Source organism: Ranitomeya imitator, chromosome 2, assembly GCF_032444005.1.
Source record: "Ranitomeya imitator isolate aRanImi1 chromosome 2, aRanImi1.pri, whole genome shotgun sequence".
Classification (NCBI taxonomy): Eukaryota; Metazoa; Chordata; class Amphibia; order Anura; family Dendrobatidae; genus Ranitomeya; species Ranitomeya imitator.
In genome coordinates, this window is record NC_091283.1 from 726742941 (window position 1) to 726756266 (window position 13326).

The 13326-nt window shown below is 54.4% G+C and overlaps 1 protein-coding gene across 1 annotated transcript in view; it reads left to right on the plus strand.

The window, feature by feature from the left end:
- GRID1 (glutamate ionotropic receptor delta type subunit 1) overlaps window positions 1-13326 on the plus strand; it is a 2008846-nt gene that overhangs the window by 1962333 nt on the left and 33187 nt on the right. The window lies entirely within an intron of this gene.

Here is a 13326-nt window from a genome sequence, read left to right on the forward strand (position 1 = left end):
GTGTGCAAGAGCCAATGGCACGACCGAGGACCAGCTGACGGTGCTGGAACCCGGTTACTAAGCTGTAGGTGCCCGCGCTTAAAAGCACTACCAAGGACCGCCTGGCGTTGGCGGAACTCGGATACCCAGGAGGAGGCACCTAAGCCAAAGGCTCGGCCCGGAACCAGCTGACGGTGCTGGAACCAGGTGGTGGACCCGAAGGCCCACAGGAGAGGAGAGAACAGCTAGGCCGCGAGGCAGCCGCAGTTACCGAACCCCAACAGTCCTACAGGGGGAGCTGGGCCTACTGGCACTACAGAACCAGCCTTGACTACCAGTTCACGCAGCCCACATAGGAAGCTCCTAAACTGGAGGCACCCTGGAGTTGGCTAACTCGACCGCCCCACGACGGGGCAAGCATAGGCGTCTCAGTGAAGTTGACACAACCCGGAAACAGCTGACGGTGCTGAAACCAGGCTTGGCACGAGGGAGTACCTGTGACAAGAACACTGCCGAGAACCAGCTGGCGGTGCTGGAACCCGGATGCGTTGCCCCAGTGTGCAAGAGCCAATGGCACGACCGAGGACCAGCTGACGGTGCTGGAACCCGGTTACTAAGCTGTAGGTGCCCGCGCTTAAAAGCACTACCAAGGACCGCCTGGCGTTGGCGGAACTCGGATACCCAGGAGGAGGCACCTAAGCCAAAGGCTCGGCCCGGAACCAGCTGACGGTGCTGGAACCAGGTGGTGGACCCGAAGGCCCACAGGAGAGGAGAGAACAGCTAGGCCGCGAGGCAGCCGCAGTTACCGAACCCCAACAGTCCTACAGGGGGAGCTGGGCCTACTGGCACTACAGAACCAGCCTTGACTACCAGTTCACGCAGCCCACATAGGAAGCTCCTAAACTGGAGGCACCCTGGAGTTGGCTAACTCGACCGCCCCACGACGGGGCAAGCATAGGCGTCTCAGTGAAGTTGACACAACCCGGAAACAGCTGACGGTGCTGAAACCAGGCTTGGCACGAGGGAGTACCTGTGACAAGAACACTGCCGAGAACCAGCTGGCGGTGCTGGAACCCGGATGCGTTGCCCCAGTGTGCAAGAGCCAATGGCACGACCGAGGACCAGCTGACGGTGCTGGAACCCGGTTACTAAGCTGTAGGTGCCCGCGCTTAAAAGCACTACCAAGGACCGCCTGGCGTTGGCGGAACTCGGATACCCAGGAGGAGGCACCTTAGCCAAAGGCTCGGCCCGGAACCAGCTGACGGTGCTGGAACCAGGTGGTGGACCCCAAGGCCCACAGGAGAGGAGAGAACAGCTAGGCCGCGAGGCAGCCGCAGTTACCGAACCCCAACAGTCCTACAGGGGGAGCTGGGCCTACTGGCACTACAGAACCAGCCTTGACTACCAGTTCACGCAGCCCACATAGGAAGCTCCTAAACTGGAGGCACCCTGGAGTTGGCTAACTCGACCGCCCCACGACGGGGCAAGCATAGGCGTCTCAGTGAAGTTGACACAACCCGGAAACAGCTGACGGTGCTGAAACCAGGCTTGGCACGAGGGAGTACCTGTGACAAGAACACTGCCGAGAACCAGCTGGCGGTGCTGGAACCCGGATGCGTTGCCTTGCCTATTAAAGATTGTCTTCCTAGAGCCCCAACTAGCGGTGTTGGAGCAAAGGGTAAGCAGGGGGAGATGAGTGTAGGCCGAAGCCTGCACTGGAGGCAGCTTTGTGTCTGCGTTGCGTTTGCAGGACACTTTGCCGGCTACACACTGGGGGAACAGCTGGCGTTGCTGAACCCCACTAACACAATGGCGTGTGTTTTTATCTGTGCAGCTAGCACTTGCGGGCAAAAACTTGCGATGTTAGAGCCCGTGTTGAAGCAGGAGGAGGAGGAGAGGAGCAGAGTGTAGGCCGAAGCCTAGTTGAACCAATTTCAAAGGAAACCTCTAACCCCCCCCTCAGGTGTTACAAAGTACAAGAGACACACCTTGTGCAGTATTAATGCTGCACAAGTGAAAGGTTGCTCTATTAATTTGTCTACTTGCACACGCTGAATGAAAGACATACACAATTTACCCCATTCTACAGTCAAACTGTAGTGGATGCGTGACTTGGTTTTTTGATGAGACGCAGCACAGGTGTCCAAAATAACGCCTTGGTGCTTGGCGCAGCTTCCTGAGCGTTGTTATTTGCTGTACAGGAGTCTGCGCTCTTGTGTTATCCCTTGGCAATGCCCTGTTAGCGCTGCCCATCTTATGACCTCATTTCATGTTGGCCGGTGCGGTTAACGATGGCCATAAATCCCAGACCCACAGTGTCTTTTCATAAAGCCACACTGCGGTGCTGGGATTCGTGGCCTTGAGCAGTAAATATTTTGGCCGCTCACACACGTCCTTACACCTGCTTCAGACTGGGCGGCCTCTGCTGATCCCTTCTCGCATGCCGCGGCCATGAGGCTGCACAGTCTGAAGAAGGCGGAAGGAGATGAGTTAAGACAGGCGAAGATATGCACTGCTCGTGCCCATCAATCACACCCTCGCAGTCAAAATAATTAAGACAACGAGGAGCATTTTATTCAGGCAGGGCGGACGAACAGGCGCAAGTAGCCAACCAATGATGTCAGAAGACGGGAAGCGCTACCAAGGGGGGTGCTGCGTATCATTAGAAAGGAAAGTCACACCTCAGGGACAGTGGAATGGTCTCAAAGAGACACATTTTGTACGTGTTGAGTTCCACGTGGGCAAGGAGAAAACGTCAGCCACCTTGTACAAATGCAGCAGTACTGCTGTACAAGGTGGCTGTTATACATAGAAACACCTGGGGGTGGTGGCCAGGCTCCCTTCAATTTCAGTTCATGTGCCTGCGTGGCGTTTGCAGGTCACGTTGCAAGCTGCACAGCAGGGGAACAGCTGGCGGTGCTGAACCCCACTAACACATTGGCTGGTGTTTTTCTCTGTGCAGCTAGCATGTCCGGGCAGAAACTGGCGTTGTTTGAGCCCAGGGTCAGCAGGAGGAGGAGAGGAGCAAAGTGTAGGCCGAAGCCTGCACTGGTGGCAGCTTTTGTTCTGTTGTGCCAGCGTGGCTTGTGCTGGACACGTTGCCGACTACACAGCAGGGGAACAGCTGGCGGTGCTGAACCCCACTAACACATTGGCTGGTGTTTTTCTCTGTGCAGCTAGCATTTCCGGGCAAAAACTAGCGGTGTTTGAGCCCAGGGTCAGCAGGAGGAGTAGAGGAGCAGAGTGTTGGCCAAAGCCTAGTTGAACCAATTTCAAAGGTTACCTTTAACCCCCCCCTCAGGTGTTGCAAGGTACAAGAGCCACACCTTGAACAGCATTATTGATGCACAAGTCAAAGGTTGCTCTATTTAATTTTGCTCCTTGCACACGCTGAATTAAACACGTACACTATTTAGCCCATTATACTGTCAAACAGTAGTGGAGGCGTGACTACTAGTCTTTTTAAGGAGACGCAGCACAGGTGTACAAATTTACACCTAGGTGCTGTGCGCAGATTCCTTACCGTTGTTATTTGCAGTACAGGAAACTGCGCTCTTGTGTTATCCCTTGGCAATACCCTGTTAGTGCAGGCCGTCTCATGACCTCATTTCATGTTGGCCGGTGTGGTTAACGATGGCCATAAATCCCAGACCCACAGTGGCTTTTCCTAAAGTCACACTGCGGTGCTGGGATTCGTGGCCTTGTGCAGTAAATATGTTCGCCGCTCACACATGTCCTTACACCTGCTTCAGACTGGGCGGCCTCAGCTGATCCCTTATCGCATGCCGCGGCCATGAGGCCGCACAGTCAGAAGAAGGCGGAAGGAGGGGAGTGAAAACAGGGGAACATATGCACTGCTCGTGCCCATCAATCACACCCTCGCAGTCAAAATATATGAGACAACGGGGGGCGTTGTGTCGGGCAGGGGGGACGCACAGGCACAGCCAGCCAACCAATGATGTCAGGAGATGGGCAGCGCTAACAATGGGGGTGCTGCGTGTCATTAAAAAGGAAAGTCACACCTCAGGGACATTGTAATGGTCTGTAATGAGACACATTTTGTACTTGTTGAGTTCCACGTGTGCAAGGAGAAAAAGTCAGCCACCTTGTACAAATGCAGCAGTACTGCTGTACAAGGTGGCTGTTATACATAGAAACACCTGGGGGGGTGGGGGGCAGGCTCCCTTCAATTTCAGTTCATGTGCCTGCGTGGCGTTTGCAGGTCACGTTGCAAGCTACACAGCAGGGGAACAGCTGGCGTTGCTGAACCCCACTGACACATTGACTGGTGTTTTTCTCTGTGCAGATTGCATGTCCGGGCAAAAACTAGCGGTGTTAGAGCCCAGGGTCAGCAGGAGGAGGAGGAGAGGAGCAAAGTGTAGGCCGAAGCCTGCACTGGTGGCAGCTTTTGGTCGGTTGTGCCAGCGTGGCTTGTGCTGGACACGATGCCGGCTACACAGCGGGGGAACAGCTGGCGGTGCTGAACCCCACTAACACATTGGCTGGTGTTTTTCTCTGTGCAGCTAGCATGTCCGGGCAGAAACTGGCGTTGTTTGAGCCCAGGGTCAGCAGGAGGAGGAGAGGAGCAAAGTGTAGGCCGAAGCCTGCACTGGTGGCAGCTTTTGTTCTGTTGTGCCAGCGTGGCTTGTGCTGGACACGTTGCCGACTACACAGCAGGGGAACAGCTGGCGGTGCTGAACCCCACTAACACATTGGCTGGTGTTTTTCTCTGTGCAGCTAGCATTTCCGGGCAAAAAATAGCGGTGTTTGAGCCCAGGGTCAGCAGGAGGAGTAGAGGAGCAGAGTGTAGGCCGAAGCCTAGTTGAACCAATTTCAAAGGTTACCTTTAACCCCCCCCTCAGGTGTTGCAAGGTACAAGAGCCACACCTTGAACAGCATTAATGATGCACAAATCAAAGGTTGCTCTATTTAATTTTGCTCCTTGCACACGCTGAATTAAACACGTACACTATTTAGCCCATTATACTGTCAAACAGTTGTGGAGGCGTGACTTGTCTTTTTAACGAGACGCAGCACAGGTGTCAAAATTTGCACCTAGGTACTGGGCGCAGATTCCTGAGCGTTGTTATTTGCTGTACAGGAGTCTGCGCTATTGTGATCCCTTGGCCATGCGCTGTGAGCGCTTCCTGTCTTCTGACCTCATTTCATGTCGGCCGTTGCGGTTAGCGATGGACATGAATCCCAGACCCACAGTGTGTTTTTAAAAAATCACACTGCGGTGCTGGGATTTGTGCCCTGGTGCACTAAATATGTTTGCCGCTCACACATGTCCTTACACCTGCTTCAGACTGGGCGGCCTCATCTGATCCCTTATCACCTGCCGCGGCCATGAGGACACCCAGTCTGAAGAAGGCGGAAGGAGATGAGTGAACACAGGCAAACATATGCACTGCACATGCCCATCAATCACACCCTCGCTGTCCAAAAAAATAAGACACCGAGGGCCGTTGTTTCGAGCAGGGGAGATGCACAGGCGCAGCCAGCTAACCAATGATGTCAAAAGACGGGCAGCGCTAACAAGGGTGGTGCTGCGTGTCATTACAAAGGAAAGTCACACCTCAGGGACATTGTAATGGTCTCTAATGAGACACATTTTGTACGTGTTGAGTTCCACGTGGGCAAGGAGAAAAAGTCAGCCACCTCGTACAAATGCAGCAGTACTGCTGTACAAGGTGGCTGATATACATAGAAACACCTGTGGGTGGGGGGCAGGCTCCCTTCAATTTCAGTTCATGTGCCTGCGTGGCGTTTGCAGGTCACGTTGCAAGCTACACAGCAGGGGAACAGCTGGCGTTGCTGAACCCCACTGACACATTGACTGGTGTTTTTCTCTGTGCAGATTGCATGTCCGGGCAAAAACTAGCGGTGTTAGAGCCCAGGGTCAGCAGGAGGAGGAGGAGAGGAGCAAAGTGTAGGCCGAAGCCTGCACTGGTGGCAGCTTTTGGTCGGTTGTGCCAGCGTGGCTTGTGCTGGACACGATGCCGGCTACACAGCGGGGGAACAGCAGGCGGTGCTGAACCCCACTAACACATTGGCTGGTGTTTTTCTCTGTGCAGCTAGCATGTCCGGGCAGAAACTGGCGTTGTTTGAGCCCAGGGTCAGCAGGAGGAGGAGAGGAGCAAAGTGTAGGCCGAAGCCTGCACTGGTGGCAGCTTTTGTTCTGTTGTGCCAGCGTGGCTTGTGCTGGACACGTTGCCGACTACACAGCAGGGGAACAGCTGGCGGTGCTGAACCCCACTAACACATTGGCTGGTGTTTTTCTCTGTGCAGCTAGCATTTCCGGGCAAAAACTAGCGGTGTTTGAGCCCAGGGTCAGCAGGAGGAGTAGAGGAGCAGAGTGTAGGCCGAAGCCTAGTTGAACCAATTTCAAAGGTTACCTTTAACCCCCCCCTCAGGTGTTGCAAGGTACAAGAGCCACACCTTGTGCAGCATTAATGCTGCACAAGTAAAAGGTTGCTCTATTTGTTTTGCTCCTTGCACACGCTGACTAAAACACGTACACTATTTAGCCCATTATACTGTCAAACAGTTGTGGAGGCGTGACTTGTCTTTTTAACGAGACGCAGCACAGGTGTCAAAATTTGCACCTAGGTACTGGGCGCAGATTCCTGAGCGTTGTTATTTGCTGTACAGGAGTCTGCGCTATTGTGATCCCTTGGCCATGCGCTGTGAGCGCTTCCTGTCTTCTGACCTCATTTCATGTCGGCCGTTGCGGTTAGCGATGGACATGAATCCCAGACCCACAGTGTGTTTTCAAAAAATCACACTGCGTGGCTGGGATTCGTGGCCTTGTGCAGTAAATAGGTTTGCCGCTTACACATGTCCTTACACCTGCTCCAGACTGGGCGGCCTCAGCTGATCCCTTATCGCCTACCACGGCCAGGAGGCCGCACAGTCTGAAGAAGGCGGAAGGAGATGAGTTAAGACAGGCGAACATATGCACTGCTCGTGCCCATAAACCACACCCTCGCTGACAAAATAAATATGACAACGAGGGGCGTTGTTTCTAGCAGGGCGGATGCACAGGCGCAGCCAGCTAACCATGATGACAAAAGACGGGAAACGCTACCAAGGGGGGTGCTGCGTATCATTACAAAGGAAAGTCACACCTCAGGGACAGTGGAATGGTCTCAATGAGACACATTTTGTACGTGTTGAGTTCCACGTGGGCAAGGAGAAAAAGTCAGCCACCTTGTACAAATGCAGCAGTACTGCTGTACTAGGTGGCTGTTATACATAGAAACACCTGGGGGGTGGGGCCAGGTTCCCTTTTAATTTCAGTTCCTGTGCCTGCATGGCGTTTGCAGGTCACGTTGCCGGCTACACAGCAGGGGAACAGCTGGCGTTGCTGAACCCCACTAACACATTGGCTGGTGTTTTTCTCTGTGCAGCTAGCACTTCCGGGCAAAAACTAGCGGTGTTTGAGCCCAGGGTCAGCAGGAGGAGGAGAGGAGCAGAGTGTAGGCCGAAGCCTGCACTGGTGGCAGCTTTTGTTCTGTTGTGCCAGCGTGGCTTGTGCTGGACACGTTGCCGACTACACAGCAGGGGAACAGCTGGCGGTGCTGAACCCCACTGACACATCACCTAGTGTTTTTTTCTGTGTAGACAACACTTCCAGGTGGCAACTGACAGTGTTGAAACCCAGGGAATCAAAGAGGAGCAGAGTGTAGGCCGAAGCCTGCAGTGGAGCAAGTTGAAAGGGAACCTTTAACCCCCCCCCCCAGGCATTTGTTGCTGAAAGAGCCATCTTGTACAGCAGTAATACTGCACATGGAAAATGGTGGCTCCGAAAATTATGCTCCTTGCAAACGCTGAAGTACACACTCATATAATGTGTCCCCTCACACCGTCAAACCATCCCGGAAGTGGGACTTTCCTTTGTAATGTGACACAGCACAGCCGTCATTCCAACCCCCTTGGTGCCGGGCACCACCTCCTCAACGTTGTTTGGTTCTGTCACGGAGCCCGCACTGTAATGTTATCCCTTGGCCATGCACAGTTAGCGGTGCCCGTCTTCTGACATCATGTAGGTGTCAGGCTGGCAGTGCCTGTGCGTCCAAGCTGCCCGAGATCCAACCTTGCAGTGTCATCTAATGTAGTCCCACTGCGGGCCAGGGATCCATGGGCATGCGCAGTGCATATCATCGCCTCTCACTCACCTCCTTCCTGCTTCTTCAGACTGTGCGGCGTCACGGCCGTGGCATGCTATTAGGGATCAGCTGACGCCGCCTAGTCTGAAGAAACGTGAAGAAGGGGAGTGAGAGGCTAGTATATGCACTGCGCATGGCCATGGATACCAGGCCCACTGTGGGATCACATTAGACGACACTGCGAGGTGTGATTTCGGGCAGCGTGGACGCACAGGCGCAGCCAGGACGACAACAAATGATGTCAGAGGACGGGCAGCGCAAACTGTGCATGGCCAAGGGATAACATAACAGCGCAGGGTCCATGACGGAATCAAACAACGCTAAGGAGGCAGCGCACGGTGCCAAGGGGGTAGCAATGACGGCTGTGCTGCGTCACATTACAAAGGAAAGTCCCACCTCCGGGACGGTTGGACGGTGTGAGGGGACACATTACATGAGTGTGTAGTTCAGCGTTTGCAAGGAGCATAATTTCAAGAGCGACCTTTCCCTTGTGCAGTATTAGTGCTGCACATGGTGGCTCTTTCAGTAACAAACGCCTAGGGGGGGGGGGGACAGGTCCCCTTACATTTTAGTTGTGCCAGCGTGGCGGTCGCATGACACGTTGCCGGATACACAGCTGGGGATCAGCTGACGTTACTGAACCCCAATAACAGAGGAGCGACTGTTGACTGTGCACACAGCACTTCCAGGCACCAACTGGCGGTGTTAGAGCCCAGGGACAGCAGGAGGAGCAGATTGGAGGTATTGCCGCACACACAGCTGGGGATCAGCTGACGTTACTGAACCCCAATAACAGAGGAGCGACTGTTGACTGTGCACACAGCACTTCCAGGCACCAACTGGCGGTGTTAGAGCCCAGGGACAGCAGGAGGAGCAGATTGGAGGTATTGCCGCACACACAGCTGGGGATCAGCTGACGTTACTGAACCCCAATAACAGAGGAGCGACTGTTGACTGTGCACACAGCACTTCCAGGCACCAACTGGCGGTGTTAGAGCCCAGGGACAGCAGGAGGAGCAGATTGGAGGTATTGCCGCACACACAGCTGGGGATCAGCTGACGTTACTGAACCCCAATAACAGAGGAGCGACTGTTGACTGTGCACACAGCACTTCCAGGCACCAACTGGCGGTGTTAGAGCCCAGGGACAGCAGGAGGAGCAGAGGAACAGAGTGTAGGCCGAAGCCTGATTGGAGCAAGTTGAAAGGAAACCTTTAACCCCCCCCCCAAGACGTTTGTAGCTGAAAGAGCCATGTTGTGCAGCACTAAGGATGCAAAAGGAAAAGGTTGCTCTTTTAATTATGCTCCTTGCAAACACCGAAGTAAACACTAAAAATGTGTCCCTTTATACCGTTAAACCGTTCCGGAGGTGCGAATTTCCTTCGTAATGGGACACAGCACAGCTGTCATTCCTATCCCCTTGATGCCGTGCGCTGCCTCCTCAGCGTTGTTTTAAGCTGCCACGGAGCCTGCGCTGTTCTGTTAGCCCTTGGCCATGCCCAATTAGCGCTGCCTGTCTTCTGACATAATTTGGTGTCAGGCTGTCAGTGCCTGTGCGTCCACGCTGCTCCAGATCCCACCTCGCAGTCTCATCTAACGTAATCCCACTGCGGGCCTTGGAACCATGGGCATGCACAGTGCATAACCTCGACTCTCACTCCCCTCCTTCCCTCTTCTTCAGACTGTGCGGTGTCACGGCCGTGGCATGCTAGGGATCAGCTGACGGCGCACTGTCTAAAGAAGGCGGAGGGAAATGAGCGAGAGCCCGAGGGGAAGATATGCACTGCGCATGCCCATGGATCCCAGGCCCGCAGTGTGACTCAATCAGAAGACACTGCGAGGCGGGATCTCGGGCACCGCGGCCGCACAGGCGCAGCCAGCCTGACACCAAATTATGTCAGAAGACAGGCAGCGCAAATAGGGCATGCCCAAGGGATAACAGAACAGCGCAGGCTCCGTGACAGCTTAAAACAACGCTGAGGAGGCAGCGCATGGCACCAAGGGGGTAGGAATGACGGCTGTGCTGCGTCACATTACGAAGGAAAGTCCCAGCTCCGGGACGGTATAACGGTATCAGTGAACACATTTTATAAGTGTTAAGTTCTGCGTGTGCAAAGAGCTAAAAAAAAAGAGCTACCTTTTCCTTGTGCAGCATTACTGCTGCACAAGATGGCTCTTTCAGTAACAAACGACGGGGGGGGGGGGACAGGTTCCCTTACATTTAGGTTGTTGTGCCAGCGTGGCGGTCGCAGGACACATTGCCGGCTACACAGCTGGGGATCAGCTGACGTTACTGAAACCCAATAACACTGGGTCGTATGTTTTTACTGTGCAGCCTGCACTTCTGAGCCGCAACTGGCGGTGTTGGAGCCCAGGAATAGCAGTTCAGGTGGTAGAAAGATGAACACAGCAGGAGACCTGGATGACACCCAATTACTTAATCAGGCAGAGGAGTGGCAAATTCCTGCGAGATCCAGGCCTGGTTCATTTTCAGGAAAGTAAGCCGGTCAACGTTATCGGAGGATAGTCGCATGCGACGGTCTGTTAGTACACCACCTGCGGCACTAAAGACACGTTCCGATAAGACACTAGCCGCAGGGCAAGCCAGCACCTCCAATGCATACTGGCTTAGCTCTGGCCATGTATCCAGCTTAGAGACCCAAAACTTGAACGGGGAAGAGCCGTCTGGGAGTACAGTAAGAGGGCAAGCCATGTAGTCTGTCACCATCTGACGGAACCGTTGCCTCCTGCTGACTGGAGCCGCCGGTGATGGTGTAGACATTTGGGGCGGGCACACAAAAGTGTGCCAGAGTTGTGCCATACTGGGCTTGCCTTGGGCAGAGGCACTGCTTCTGCTCCCTCTTTGGGCAGAGCCTCCCCCACTGCCTCGACGCACTGAGCTGCTTTGTAAAGCACTAGCAGCACTCCTCTCAGTTGGACAGGAGAAGATGATGGAATTCACCAGTGTGTCGTGGTACTCCCGCAATTTACGCTCCCGGGTCAACGCAGGGATGAGGTTTTGGACGTTGTCCCGGTAGCGAGGATCGAGGAGGGTGAACACCCAATAATCAGGCATGTTGAGAATGTGGTCGATGCGGCGGTCGTTTCTCAGGCACTGCAGCATGAAATCCACCATGTGCTGCAGAGTGCCAACCGGCCCAGAAACGCTGTCCCCTGCTTGAGACATGATCTCTGCCCGCTCGTCATCACCCCACCCTCGCTGTACACACTGACCACTGGACAATTGTGTCGCTCCCTCCTCTGGACGGAGCTCTTCCTCCTCCATTGACTCCTCCTCATCCTCCTCACAAATTGGCCCCTGCGTACCCCTTTGTGAGGAACCACGTGGCGCTGACTCTCCAGAAGCTGATGGAAAAGGTGACTCCTCATCCTCCACCTCTTCCACCACATCATCCCTTAACCCTTGCAAAGTTTGCTGAAGCAGGCAGATAAGGGGGACAGTCATGCTGACTAGTGCATCATCTGCACTTGCCATCCGCGTGGAATAATCAAAAGGACGCAAAACCTGGCAGACGTCCTTCATAGTGGCCCACTCTGTGGTTGTGAAGTCTGATCGGCGCTGACTGCGACTTCTTTGCGCCTGATGCAGCTGGTACTCCATAACTGCTTGCTGCTGCTCACACAACCGCTCCAACATATGTAACGTGGAATTCCACCGGGTAGGTAGGTCACATATGATGCGGTGTTCCGGAAGGCGGAATCGGCGCTGCAGAGCAGCAATGCGGGATCTGGCCAAGCTGGAACGCCGCAAGTGAGCACACTCTAGGCGGACCTTGTGCAGCAGGGCATCAAGATCCGGATAGTCCCTCAGAAAACTCTGCACAACCAAATTGAGCACATGTGCCAGACATGGGATGTGAGTGAGGTTGCCAAGGGCCAAAGCTGCCACCAGATTTCGGCCATTGTCACACACTACCATGCCTGGCTGGAGATTCGCTGGCAGTAACCACACATCGCTCTCCTGCTTTATGGCATTCCAGAGCTCCTGCGCTGTGTGGCTTCGATGCCCCAATGAAACTAGTTTCAAGACGGCCTGCTGACGTTTGGCCACGGCTGTGCTCATGTCGGTCATAGGTAAACGTTCACGGGTCCATGTGGGGGTGGACTGTGACGGATCCTGCAGAGAGGAATCAGAGGAACTGGTGTAAGAGGAGGAGTCGATGCGTACAGACTGGATTCCTGCAATCCTTGGAGTGGGCAGGACACGTCCTGCGCCACTCGCACGATCTGTACCTGGCTCAACAACATTAACCCAATGGGCAGTGAGGGAAACATATCGCCCCTGTCCATGCTGACTGGTCCACGCATCGGTGGTGAGGTGGACCTTGCTACTGACGGCGTTCAGTAGCGCATGTTTTATGTTTGCCTCAACATGCCTGTGCAGGGCAGGGACAGCCTGCCTGCTGAAGTAAAAGCGGCTGGGCACCTTGTACTGTGGGACTGCCAATGCCATCAAGTCACGGAAGCTGTCAGTCTCCACCAGCCTGAACGAGAGCATTTCCAGGGACAACAGTTTGGCAATGCCTGCATTCAGAGCCTGTGCTCGGGGGTGGTTGGCCGAGAATGCCCGCCTTTTCTCCCATGCCTGGACTACCGATGGCTGTAGAGTAGACTGGGAGTGTGAGGATGACTGGGAAGGTGGTGCTGTGGGTGGAATTACACAAGGTCTCTGGGAGGAAGCCAAACCAGCTGTGCGTGAGCTGGAGGAAGAGGCAACACGAGCTGAAGAGGTGGTAGCTGCCGCTGTTGGTTGGCCTACATCTTCAGTGTGTTTCTGTAACTCCACCGCGTGCCTGTTCCGCACATGTTTCCACATATTTGTGGTATTGAGGTTGCTGACATTTTTCCCTCTTTTTACTTTATGATGACACAGCTTGCATTTGACAAAACAAATGTCATCTGCAACTGTGTCAAAAAAGGACCAGGCACTGCAAGTCTTGGGAGCGCCCTTTTTGGCTTTGGAAAGAGACAGGCTCCTAACGGGTGCCAAAGTGGAGGCTACAGGCTCCGCAGTCTTCCCCCTCCCTCTCCCTCTTTGGCCCGTAAGAGGAAGCTCTTCCTCTGAGCTGCTCCCACCACCTTCCTGTTCCTCACGCCACGATGGGTCAAGGACCTCATCATCTCCACTACCCTCTGCCACCAACTGCTCCTCCTG